The sequence below is a fragment of the Macrotis lagotis genome, chromosome 1 (assembly GCF_037893015.1).
Source record: "Macrotis lagotis isolate mMagLag1 chromosome 1, bilby.v1.9.chrom.fasta, whole genome shotgun sequence".
In the NCBI taxonomy this organism is placed as follows: domain Eukaryota; kingdom Metazoa; phylum Chordata; class Mammalia; order Peramelemorphia; family Peramelidae; genus Macrotis; species Macrotis lagotis.
In genome coordinates, this window is record NC_133658.1 from 462307506 (window position 1) to 462321207 (window position 13702).

General features: G+C 35.1%; 1 pseudogene; it reads left to right on the forward strand.

Annotated features, from left to right (window-relative positions):
- The first annotated feature begins 6581 nt into the window (after positions 1-6581).
- Positions 6582-6677, forward strand: LOC141510518 (U6 spliceosomal RNA; annotated as a pseudogene).
- The last annotated feature ends 7025 nt before the right edge of the window (positions 6678-13702 follow it).

The following is a 13702-nucleotide window of genomic DNA, read 5'->3' on the forward strand; positions in this document are numbered from 1 at the left end:
GATTAATATTTAATTCATTTAATATGCAAATAAGAATAATAAAAGAGTTACACAAAACTTGATTATGTTATATTGCTCACAGTAAGCAAATGTATCCTTATGGAGCAAAAGCAGCCACGTGTCCACAGCAATCAGTGTTGGAACATATGCAGAATCAAAATTCATTCTACCTATTTCAACTCTTTTTTTCTTCTACTTCCATGGCTTACAAAATGAGCGATAAGATAACCCCTGAAATCTATATTTCTATTGGTTCATTATGTCCCAGCTTCCTATTGATTTCACCAGTGCACTCATATCTCAGGGGAATTTTGGCCATACACAAAACAAAAACAAATTACAGCTTGCTACCCCCCCTGGTTTTTTGGAACTTTTCCTCTTTATGTTATATGGTTGTTTACTGAAGTAACAAAAACAAGGCAATTAAAATGTAGTATTTCATCAAAGAAATAATGATTTTAAGAAATGAATAAATAAATGTTACAAATAAATATTACAATATTACAATAGTTCAGTCTTTTTTTTTTTTTTACCTATGGTCGGAATGAACATTACTATGGTGCTTAGAAAATGCAGATAAATGTTAAAACAGTGTAAGGAATAGGGTGGCTGCCCAGACATCCAACTTAGAGAGAAGAACCTTGGTTACAAGTGCCATTTTTAACGACTGGTTTGCCAACCTCAACATAAAATTAGGTATTGGGTCTACTGAATCAGCTGAATCCCACCACTGGCAATGAGGCAGATATACGTGTCTCCTCATACCACTTTTTTTTTTTCTGGCAAGTGTATGTTTCAATTGTATTTGTATGTTATTAATGAATTCTGTGACTAGATGATAGGTCAATGTGTTTATGTTTCTTTTCCTTGACATCCATAAGTAGATTAACTCAAGGACCAAGGAAAATTTTTCTCACTTAGGAGGAATTAACTACAAAAATGATAGTTAATTGGAATAGTTTTAAATCTGAGAACAAGAGTATTTTATCTTCAAGGAACTGTGAATTTCTTGAGTGGAATTAATGATTTAATATGAAATGTTTAGTTAACATCCTATCTAGGAAGCAAATAATTTTTCTTGATGCTTGCTCTCTGTGTGTGTATGTGCGTATGTCTGTGTGCGTGCGTGCGTGTGTGTGTGTGTGTGTTTCCTTTTTTTTGGTACAACAAATGTAGAAATGTTTATTTAATTTCATGATCAAGACAATGTTTACTGTGTAAAAAATAATTCTGTAACCCCACAGTGGTATTCCTACACCTTTATTACACACTGTTTTTTCTTTATCTTTTTCCTTCCTAAGTCCCAATTTCTCTTCCCGGAATATGAAAACAAAGCAGCAGGTTTTTGAGATTTTGCAGGGTAGGCAAAACTCAAGGGAAAATTCTGTAGTTTTAAAGGCAAATTAAGATATTGCTATGCATATTTTCATTATGAAACTGAAATAAATCTCATAGAGAAACCCTAGAAAACTGTTTTTTTTTTAAATAGTAATTTCTGAAGATGATGTTCCTTGTCCTAACTACTGGCAACAAAACTTTCACTAAAGAAAGGATTCCAAGGTTGTTATTTTTATAATTCTCATAAAACTTCCCAGCAAGGCCCAGAAGAGAACATAGATATTTAAATATCTCAGGAATCTTAAGAATGAAGTTCTAGACATGCTACTTTTTCCCTTTATTATTCTAATTATTTTGTTGTTGTTTTTATGAGGCATTGGGGTTGAGTGACTTGCTCAAGGTCAGGCAGCTTTTAAGTTTCATGTGTCTGATATCAGATTTGAATTCAGTTTCTCCTTACTCCAGGGCCAGTGCTCTCTCCCCTGTGCCACCCGGCTGCCCCCACTTCTTTCTTTAAATATTTAGACAATCTCTTTTACTTTCTACCCAAAGTTTTTCCTGTGGCAAAATTGTGATGGCCATCTATTGCAAAATAACAATGCAGAGTTTACAAATTTCAGAGGCAGGTGAGTACCATAGTAAATGTGAATACTGGACTTAAGAGTTAAGAAGTTTTGAGTTCATATCTTCCTTCAGAGACTTTAATAGATGATAATAGCTAAAATTTATATAAAGTTCTTGACTTCGTGCTCTTCTGTGGCACATTTATAATTATTGTCTCATTTGAGCCACACAACAATCCTGAGAGGTAGATACTATTAAAGTGACTTGATCAGAGCCACACACCAAGGGAGTGTTGGAGGCCAAATTTGAATGCAGGTCTCCCTGGATGGATCCAGTCCCACTGCTCTATCCATTTCACCATCTAGTTGCCCTACCTCTATGATCCTCAGCAAATCACCCAGTCTCTCTCAGTCTTAGTTTCCCCATCTGCAAAATGGAGATAATACAGGCATATCTGGAGATAATTGGTATGGTTTGGTTCTAAACCACCACAATAAAGCAAATATTGCAATAAAATTTGTCACAAGAATTTTTTTTCAATTTCTAGTGCATATAAAAGTTATGTTGACATTATTCCATAGTCTATTAAGTTTACAATAGGATTGCATTTAAAATGTATATAGCTCGGGGTGGCTAGGTGTCACAGTGGGTAGAGAACTGGTCGTGCAGTTAGGAATACTTGAGTTCAAATTGGGCCTCAGACACTAATTACCTAGCTGTGTGGCCTTGGGTAAGTCACTTAACCCCATTGCTTTGCAGAAACCTAAAAAAAATGAGATGTATATAACTTAATTAAAAATACTTTATTGCTAAAACCTTCATTTGGGCCTTCTACAAATTGTAATTTTTTTTTTCCTTGTGTAGGATTTTGCTACATTGAAGATGACTAATCAGGGTGGTGGTTGTTGAAGGCTGGGGTAGCTGTGGCAATTTTTTTTAAAATAAGACAACAAAGAAGTTTGTTGCATCATTGACTCTTCTTTTCACTTGAATGTTTAGAGGCCATTATAGGATTATTATTTGACCCAGTTTCAGTGTTGTGTCTTGGAATTGGGAGAGGGAGAGAGATGGAAAATAGCTAATCAGTGGGGAACAATTAGGTAGTATAATTGATAGAGCACTTGCTCTAGAATCAGGAGGACCTGAGTTCAAATCTAGCTCCAGACACTTATTAGTTTCTAACTGTGTGACCTTGGGCAAGTCACTTAACCCCATTCTCATACAAAAACAAAAAAATGGCTAATCATTAGAAGAGACAGAACACACACACATCATTTCTCAATCAAGTTTGCTATCTTAAATTGGCATAGTTCATGCCACTCCAATAGTAATAATCAAAGATCATTGATTATAGATCACTACAACAGATATAATGATAATGCTGAAAAATTTTTAAATATTGTTAAGAATTACCAAATGTGATACAAAGACATGATGTGAGCATATGCTGTTGGAAAAATGACACCCATATTGGGCAGCTAGGTGGTGCAGTGGATAGAGCACCAGTCCTGTAGTCAGGAGGACCTGAGTTCAAATTTGACCTCAGACATATAATACTTAGCTGTGTGACCTTGGGCAATTCACTTAATTCCATTGCCTTGCCAAAAAAATAAAACAAAAACAAAAATAGCACCCAGATTCTTGCTTGATGTAGAGTTGCTACAAATGTTTAACTTATAAAAAGCTGCAATTTCTGTGAAGCACAATAGAGCAAAGTACAATGAAGTGAGGTATGCTTATAATAACATGGTAGTGAGGGTCAAACGAAAAAGTGCATAAAAGATACTTTGCCATCTGAAGAGGTTATACAGATAGTAGTTATTATTTATCCATGGGCACATCCAATAGGAATCCCTTCTCTAAAAGCATAGATTATCATCTAGCCTTGCCTTCCCATCCTATATTAAATCAGGAAATTCTTTATGGCATATGGGAAGCAATATGGTGAAGAGGAAAGTGTGGTACATATAGAGTAAGAGGGACTAGATTTGAATCTCAGCTTTTCCATTTATTACTTCTATAACTTTGAATATGTCTTAGTCTTTCTAGGCTTCTATGGCCTAGATTTCCCAAGGACTCATTTCTAAAATATACAGAGAACTGAGTCAAATTTATAAAAATACAAGTCATTTCCCCAATTGATAAATGGTCAAAGATACAATTTTCAAATGAAGAAATTAAAGTGATCTATAGTCATATGAAAAAATGCTTTAGATCATTATTGATTAGAGAAATTAAAATTAAAATAACTCTTATGTACCATCTCACACATCAAATTGTGCAATATGACTAAAAAGGAAAATGATCAATATTGGAGGGGATGTATGAAAACTGGGATTCTGGTGGAGTTGTGAATTGCTCCAACTTTTTCTGGAAAGCAGTTTGGAACTATAACCAAAGGGCAATAAAACTGTGCATAACTTTTGATCCAGCAATATCCCTAAGAGATCACACAAAAGGGTAAAAACACACACGTACAAAAATATTCATGGCAGCTCTTTTCATAGTGGCAAAGAATTGGACATTGATGGGATGTCCATCAATTGGGGAATGGATGAAAAAATTTTGTTATATGAATATGATGCAACATTGTTATTCTATAAGAAATCATGAGGGATGGGACTTCAGAATAGCCTGGAAAGACTTGGAAGAATTGATGCTGAGTGAAGTAAGCAGAACCAGAAGAACATTATACACACCATCAGTAACATTAGGTGATAATCAACTATGATGGATTTGTTCATTTCAGCAGTATAATAATCAAAGACAATTCTAAAAACCATGATGGAAAGCACCTTCTATATCCAGAGATGGAACTGTGGAGTTTAAATACAAACCAAAACTTCCTTTTTTCAAATTAAAAAAAAATTCTTATGTGTTATAGTTTTTTCTCTCTATTGTTTTTTCTCCATTTTGATTTGATTCTTCTCTTACAACATACTAACTTGGATCTATGTTTAGTATGATTATGCATGTGTGGCTTGTGTTGTATTGCTTTCTGTCAGGGGGAGGGAGGGAGGGAATGGAAGGAGGTAGAAAAATATGAAACTCAAAACTTTACAAAAATAATGAATTTTGGAAACTACCATTTCATGTAATTTGAAAAACAAATAAAATATTTAATTTATCAAAAAGAAAAGAAATAGAGTGGTGGATCAATGGAATAGAATAGGTACAAGAGAATAAATGACTAGTAATCTACTATTTGACACCAGCTTCAGGGATAAGAACTCGCTTTTTAACAAAAACTGCTGTGGAAACCAGAAAATAGTATGACAGAAACTAGGTATAGACCAACATCTCATATCTTAAACTAAGATTAGGTTGAAATGACTACAGGATTTAGACATAAAGAGGTATACCATGAGCCAGTCAGGAGAACAAGGAACAATTTACCTGTCAGATATATAGAAAGAGAAGGAGTTTCTGACCAAAGAAGAGACAGAGAACATTATAAAATGCACAATGGATAATTTGATTACATTAATTCAAAAAGTTTTTGCACAAATAAAACAAATGCAACAAAGATTAACAGTGGTAAATTGGAAAACAATTCTTATAAGTAGTGTTTCTAATAGAGGACTCATTTCTAAAATACATTGAGAACTGACTAAATTTATTAGAATACAAGTCCTATCTCAATTGATAAATGGTCAGAGGATATAAACAGGTAGTTTTCAGAGGAAAAAAAGGTATCTATTGTCATTTGAAAAAATGCTCTAAATCATTATTGTTTAGAAAAATGCAAATTAAAAGAACTCTGAGGTACTACTTCACACCCATTGGATTAACCAATGTGACAAAAAAAAGGAAAGTTGTCAGTGTTGGAGGGAATGTAGGAAAACTGGAATGCTAATGCATTATTGATGGAGTTGCAAACTGATCCAACCTTTCTGGATATCAGTTTGGAACTGCACCCAAAGGGCAATAAAACTGTGCATTCCTCTTGATCCAACAATATCACTATTAGGTCTATATCCCAGAGAGATCACAAGGGAATTTTACCCCTTTTCAAGATCTCTTTATGAGATGGGAATGCCCATCAATTGGGGAATGACAACAAATTGTGTTGTATGAATGCAAAATTTTTCCCACATTCCCTCCAACATTGATCATTATCCTTTTTGGTCATATTGGTCAATCTGAGAGGTATGAAATAGTATCTCAGAGATACTTTAATTTGATTTAGAGTGTGTTTTCATTTGACTTTAGATAACTTTGAAATCTTTGTCTGAGAATTGCCTTTACATATCCTTTGATCATTTATCAATCGGGGAATGACTTTTTAAAATAAATTTGATTCAGTTCTCTACATATTTTTGAAATGAGTCCTTTGTTAGAAACACTCATTGTAAAAAATTGTTTCCCAGTTTACTATATTCCCTTTAATCTTGATTGAAATGGTTTTATTTGTACAAAAACCTTTTAATTTAATGTAATCAAAATTATTCAGTTTGTTTTTTATAATGTTCTTGATTTCTTCTTTGGTCATAAACTTCTCTTCTTGTCCTGATTATTCTTTCACAATATGAGTAATGTGGAAATATGTTTACCATTGTTACACATGTACAACTTATATTTGGTTGCTTTCTGTCAGGGGAGTTGGGAGGGAAGGGAGCAAGGGAGAAAAAGCTGAAACTGAAAATCTTACAAAAATGATTGTTGAAGACTATCTTTGTGTGCTTGCTTTGGTAGTACTTATACTAAATTTGGAATGATACAGAGAACATTAGCATGACCCCTGTGCAAAGATGATACACAAATTTCATATTTTTTGCTCAAAAGGGCAATAAAATGAGCATACCCTTTGATCCAACAATACCTCTACTGCGTCTATACCTGAAGAGAACATCAAAAAGGGTAAAAATATCACTTGGACAAAAATATTCAAAGCAGCTCTGTTTTTGGTAGTAAAGAATTGGAAATCAAGTGAATATCCATCAACTGAGGAATGGCTGAACCAATTGTGTTATATATACCTTATGGAACACTATTATTCTATTAGAAACCAGGAGGGATGGGATTTTAGAGAAGCCTGCAAAGACTTGCATGAACTGATGCTGAGCAAGATGAGCAGAACCAGAAGAACATTGTACACCCTAACAGCAACATGGGTCTGATTATCATCCTTAATGGACTTGCTCATTCCATCAGTGCAATAATCAGGGACAATTTTAGGGTATCTGTGATGGAGAATGCCATCTGTATCTAGAGAAAGAACTGTGGAGTTAAAACAAAGACCCAAGACTACTGCCTTCAATTTTTTTAAAAAAAAGTTGTTATGAAAACTATCTTTGCATGCAGATGGAAAATTAATTAATTAATTGATTGATTAAAAGTAGAAGGGAAGACTCATAAGAGAAAGAAGAGTGATAGTATGAGACTGAGATGTGGGAAAGATTCCAAATGCTTGGAATTAGGGTATAAAGCAATGGAATTGATAGTCTCTTTGATCTTCACCTTTCTTATCTATTAAAATGGGAATGATTAGTGTAGCTTATCTCCCAGAACCATTGCAAAGAAAGTGGTTTGTAAATTGTAAAATGCTATGAGAATAAAAATTATTAATATTTCACTGGGCAGAAATACTAGTTAGAATTCTGCAAACAAATTACTTTACATTGTCCTTATCAGTAATAATTATAAAGCACATTATTTTTTCATTTTTCTTTTAGGCAATGGGGTTTAGTGACTTTCCCAAGGTCAGACAACTAGGCAACTATTAAGGGTCTGAGGTCAAATTTGAACTCAGGTCCTCCTACCTCCAGGGCTGGTGCTCTTTCCTCTGCACCACCTCTAAAACACCTTATTGATGAGCAAATGCTTTATAAACTGTAAAATACTATATGCATTTGTCTTTATTATTATTATTATTATTATTACTTCATTATTATTATTATTACTATTGTTAATAGCAGTAGAGTTTTATAAATCAATTTACATTGTACTTGTCAGAAATTAGTTATAAATCAGTTTACATTCATAGAGAGAGAACTACCTTAGTGGAGGTGAATCATATGTTATGGGTGTAATGAGGTCTCTGAGCACAGGTAAGGTGCCAAGACTCAGGTCTCACACATCACACATTAGTTGGCACTAATCTGGCTCACATAATGGATTTGAATTATCAAACTTTTTGTCTCTGAATTACTTTCCTTCTGTTCCAATTGTTTACAAGTGCTTTGTGACTTTTGATTGGAATTTCACAGCAGAATCAGATCAGTGATAATGCAAAACTATTGGCTTTTAGTTGGAGTGTTTTAACTCATGTAAAAGAAGGACAAGTGCCTTAATGTGAAGCATGCAAGGATATATAAAACTAGGGACAACAAAGGAAAGTCATTAGGATATCATTTATCTTCCCTCAAAGAGGAAGTAGACACTCAAAGAGGAACATGGAAAGAAAAAGAAGAGATGTCACCAGTGATGTTAGGATCAATGACCATTATGTCATGGAAAGATTGGGGAGCCTAAGATGATCATACAAAGGGGCTGGACCTGGTTGTGTGAGTCCTTGAACTAAGCTTTTGGTACCCTCCTGTATTTGATTGATATGACTTTTGAGTCTGTTGTCCCTGCATGCATCAAGGCTTGTCAGAGATGTTATAGAGACAACTATCAACTATGATGCAGTGTATCGGGTACCAGACTTTTAACCAGTCCTGGATTCAAATTCTGTTTCTGCCATTTATTAGTTAAGTGAAAGTCGCTAAACCTCCTTGGGATTCAGTTTCCTCATTTGTAAAATGGGATTTTTGGACTAGATGACTTCTAAAGTCCATTATAGGAACTTCTGGCCAAGATGGTGGAGAGAAGACAGGCAAAGTTCTAAAGTCTCCTGATCTTTCCCCCATCTATCACATGAAACAAACCTCTTAAAAGAAATCCAACCCACAAAACCCAGAAGGAAAAGCCAGGACAAAGAACATCTACCTCAGGATTTGTCTCCAGCAGCAGTGCTGGCCAAATTTGGAAAGGTGAGTCTGGACTCAGAGGGAGGATCAGCCCAGGATCAACCAGATTAACAGCTGATTGGATCCGGGAGTCTGAGGGCCCAATAGCTGGACCTGTTAGATCAGTGGTGGGACTAGAAGGCAGGGGCTTGAGTCAACTAGGGAGTAGAGGCACTGGTGTTGGGGCTGTCCCCTGGGAGCTTGCGGACAGGGCTGGGGGGAGAGTTCCAGAGCAGGAGAGCTGGGGACACCATCCCTGGGCTCCTCTGGTCTGAGGAAAACAATCCCATTACTGCTCAGACATCCTCCCAGAGCAAACAAATGCAAACTACTTCTGCCTCAGGCCCAGGTGTATGAGCAGAAAAACTAGCCCAGCAGATGAATGACCTCAGGCCAGGGTAAAGAGTACCATTGATTGAAGGCAAAAGAATTCAATAGCTCCAACTCCTCCCTTCAAGCAAAGGGAGAAGGCCTCAATCAAGATCACAGATATGCCAGAGAAAGCAACCACCACCTCTTGCTGGCCAGCCAGAGAAACTGCACTCAGTGAGTAAAGCCTTTAGCAATCGCAAACTCCTGTGAACCAGCCCCTCCCCAACTCAAGGCCTTAGCAAAATGAAGAAGGGTCAGCGAAAAGGTGGATCCATAGAATAATTCTTGGAAGGGAAAGACCCTAACTCAGAAAGACCTGGAACCTCTGAGGAGAATACAATCTGGTCTTCAGCACAGAAAGACTTCCTTGAAGAAATAAGGAAGGAGCTTAAAAATCAACTGAAAAATTTGGGAGAGACAATTAATAACTTGCAACAAGAAAACAAAACCTTAGAAAGTACAATTAGACAAATACAAAAGGAGAATAATTCTCTCAGATCCTCAATTGGGCAAAAGCAAAAAGAAACTAATTCTCTCAAAACCTCAATTGGTCAAATCGAAAGCTCTTTCAAAAGTAGAATTGACCAATTGGAAAAGGAGTTACAAAAGGTTAATGAAGAAAACTCCTCCCCCACAAAAAAGAATGAAGTCTACAGAAACTAATGACTCCATGAGACAGCAAGAGTCAGTTAAACAAAATCAAAAAATAAAAAAAATAGAAGAAAATGTAAAATACCACATCAACAAAACCACTGACCTCGAGAATAGATTGAGGAGGGGCAACCTGAAAATTATAGGACTTCCTGAAAACATTGAAGAGAAAAAAAGCCTGGACTTAATATTACAGGATCTAGTGATGAAAAACTGCCCTGATATCATGGAAATGGAGGGCAAAGTAGTTATTGAAAGAGTACATCAATCCCCACCAGAAAAATATCCTAAAATGAAAGCACCAAGGAATGTTGTGGGCAAATTCCAGAATTATCAAATAAAAGAGAAAATCTTGTAAGCAGCCAGAAAGAAACACTTTAAATATCAAGGAGCCACAGTAAGGATCACGCAGGACCTGGCTGTATCAACATTAAGGGATCGAAGTGCCTGGAATGAGATATTTTGAAGAGCAAGGGAGCTTGGAATGCTGCCAAGAATCTACTTTCCTGCAAAGCTGAGCCTTTTCTTCCAGGGAAAAAGATGGACATTTAATGAAATGGAAGAATTCCAAAAGTTCCTGATGAAAAGACCAGAGCTAAACAGAAAATTTGGAAATCAAACAGAAGGTTCAAGAGACACATGAAAAGGTAAAAAAAAAAAAAGGGGGGGTGTAAAAGAAAAAAAATGTGATCCAGTAAGTTGAAACTGGCTATATCCCAGCATGGGGAAAAAGATTCTCATAAATCTTGAGAATGGTAACTCTAAGAGAGCGAATATACCTATCCAGAAATGAAGGACATTCATGACCTATCCATGAGACTGCTATCTAACAAAATGTAACTGGTTTAACCCCACTTGGGAGAAGGACTCTGGAATTTTGACTCTATTCAATCGAATATACTGAACTAGAAGGGACAGACACTCAGAATTTTCTGTGACTTAGAATGATCTAAAAAACACTACCTCCTTAAAAAGGGGGACAGGAAAGAGATGGGAGGAGGGAGGGGATTGAATGGGACAAATCTCACTACACTAAGAGGTACAAAAAACCTATGGTAATAGAGGGGAAGAAGGGAGCAGATGAGAAACACCTGAATCTTCTCATCAGACTTGGCTTAAAGTCAACCTACACATACTCAGTTAACTTATAAACATCTAACCTTTCAAGTATTAACAGGGGAAAAGGGGAGTGGGGGGGGAAAGGGGAAACAACAAAAGGAAGGGAAAGGAAAAGGGAAAAAGGGAAAGGGGAAAGAAAGGGGAGGGGGTGATATAGGAAGGCAAACACACTGAAGAGGATGGTATTCAGAAACAAAACACTTGGGAATATGGATAAAGTGGGTGACAGGGGAAATACAAACAGAGGGAAGATGGCATGGAGGGTAATAAAGAATTAGTAATCATAACTTTGAATGTGAATGGGATGAACTCTCCCTTAAAATGTAAGTGAATAACAGAGTGGATTAAAAACCAGAATCCTACAATATGCTGCTTACAAGAAACTCATTTGAAGCAGAGAGATACATATAGAGTAAAGGTAAAAGGTTGGAGCAAAATATATTTTGCTTCAGCTGAAGTAAAAAAAAGCAGGAGTAGCAATCCTTATCTCAGACAAAGCAGCAGCAAAAATAGATAGCTTTAAAAGAGATAAGGAAGGAAACTTTATCCTCCTAAATGTACCATAGACAATAAATTCATTTCAATACCGAGTATATATGCACCCAGTGGGACAGCAACCAAATTCTTAGAGGAGAAGCTGTAAGAACTACTGGAAGACATAGACAGCAAAACTCTGCTAAGTGGGAGAACTCAACCTCCCACTCTCAGATCTAGATAAATTGAATCATAAAATAAACAAGAAAGAAGTTAAGGAGGTAAATAGATTGGTAGAAAAATTAGATATGGTAGACTTATGGAGGAAACTGAACAGGGATAGAAAGGAATATACTTTTTTTCTGTTCAGTACATGGAACTTATACAAAAATTGACCATGTACTATGATATAAAAACCTAATGATCAACTGCAGAAAGGCAGAAATAGTGAATACATCTTTCTCAGATCACAATGCAATAAAAGTCATATGCAATATTGGGCCAAGGAGATATAGACCCAGAACATATTGAAAACTAAATAACCTCATTTTAAAAAAATGAGTAGACCAAAAAACAAATTATATAAAGAATTAACCATTTTATCTTAGGTAATGATAATAATGAAACAACATACCAAAACTCATGGGATTCATTCAAAGCGACTCTCAGGGGATATATTATACCTCTAAATGCTTACATGAATAAATTGGAGAAAGAAAAAATCAATGAACTAAATATGCAACTAAAAAAATTAGAGAAAGAACAAATCAAAAATCTCCAATTAAATACCAAATTAGAAATTCTAAAAATTAAAGGAGAAATCAATAAAATCGAAAGCAAAAAACTATTGAATTAATAAATAAAAGCAAAAGTTGGTATTATGAAAAAACCAATAAAATTGATAAACCTCTGATCAATTTGATTAAAAAAAGAAAGAAGAAAACCAAATTTCTAGTATCATAAATGTAAAAGGTGAATTTATCACCAATGAGGAGGAAATTAAAGTAATAATTCAAAATTATTTTGCCCAACTCTATGCCAATAAATTTAATAATCTAAGTGAAATGGATGAATATTTACAAAAATATAAGTTGCCCAGGTTAAATGAAGAAGAGATTAAATACCTAAACAACCCTATCTCAGAAAAAGAAATTCAACAAGCAATCATTGAACTCCCTAAAAAAAATCTCCAGGGCCTGATGGATTCACAAGTGAATTCTACCAAGCATTTAAGGAACAATTGTTTCCAATTCTATATAAACTCTTTAGAAAAATAGGGAAAGACGGAACTCTGCCTAGCTCTTTCTATGAAACCAATATGGTTCTATTACCTAAACCAGGAAGATTTAAAACAGAGAAAGAAAATTATAGACCTACTTCTCTGATGAATATAGAGGCAAAAATCATAAATAAAATCTTAGCAAAACAATTACAAGTTATCACTAGGATAATACATTATGATCAAGTAGGATTTATTCTGGGAATGCAGGGTTGGTTCAATATTAGGAAAACTGTTAGTATACTCAATTATATCAACAACAAACCTATCAGAAATCATATGATCATATCAATAGATGCTGAAAAAGCTTTTGACAAAATACAGCATTCATTCCTATTAAAAACACTAGAGAGAATAGGAGTAAATGGACTGTTCCTTAAAATGATTAGCAGTATCTATCTGAAACCATCAACAAGCATTATATTCAATGAGGAGACTCTAGAGGCATTCCCAATAAGATCAGGGGTGAAACAAGGGTGCCCATTATCAATACTACTATTCAATATCATATTAGAAATGTTAGTGTCAGCAATTAGAGAAAAAAAAAGAAATTGAAGGAATTAGAATTGGGAAGGAAGAGAGAAAACTCTCACTCTTTGCAGATGACATGATGGTCTACCTAGAAAATCCCAAGAAATCATCCAAAAAACTACTGGAAACAATTAGCAATTTTAGCAAAGTTGCAGGTTATAAAATAAACCCTCATAAATCCTCAACTTTTCTGTATATGTCTAGCAAGATACAGCAGGAAGAGCTAGAAAGAGAAATCCCATTCAAAGTAACCTCAGACAATATAAAATACTTGGGAGTCTATTTGCCAAGACAGACTCAGAAATTTTTTGAAAACAATTATAAAACACTTCTCACATAAATTAAATCAGATTTAAATAACTGGGCAAATATCAACTGCTCATGGATAGGTAGAGCTAATATAATAAAAATGACAATTCTA